This window comes from Balaenoptera physalus (assembly GCF_965194825.1).
Source record: "Balaenoptera physalus genome assembly, chromosome: 3".
Classification (NCBI taxonomy): domain Eukaryota; kingdom Metazoa; phylum Chordata; class Mammalia; order Artiodactyla; family Balaenopteridae; genus Balaenoptera; species Balaenoptera physalus.
The window spans coordinates 70,371,207-70,371,725 of record NC_138890.1 but is presented as its reverse complement, the minus strand read 5'-3'; positions in this window follow the sequence as shown (position 1 = coordinate 70,371,725).

Genomic DNA, 519 nt, shown 5'->3' with positions numbered 1-519 from the left:
TCAACTCCTTCGTGTACTTTAGAGGAAAGGATCCAAGTGAATTACTTAATTCTTTATGACAGACTGAAAGGTAAAATGCAGATATACAAGCAAATGCCTCCAATTAATATTGATCACTTATTTAATCATGCATTCATCCATTCACGCATAGAGCCATCAGGCCACCAGTATACTCAAGAAGGATTTTCAGAGGCTGACAACCTGATACAACTCATTTAAGCAGGAATAAAGAGGATAGCAGAGTGTGTACCCTCACTCCCATAAGCTTAAATTCAAATTTAGGAGATAATATAAAGATAACAGATGTGAAAGTGTAAAAATGGAGTAATAAGGTAGTCTTATAATTTTTAAATTATAAGAGTAAAGAGAAAATATGAAATAGAGGGTAATTATGATTAGAATTGTCAGGGAAGACTCACCTGTTTGTAGAAAATTTAAGTAGTCAGAGGCAGAATTTATAATTCAACTCAATCAAGATCTAAGGTGTTTGTTGTTGTTGTTTTGTTTGTTTTGTTTTTT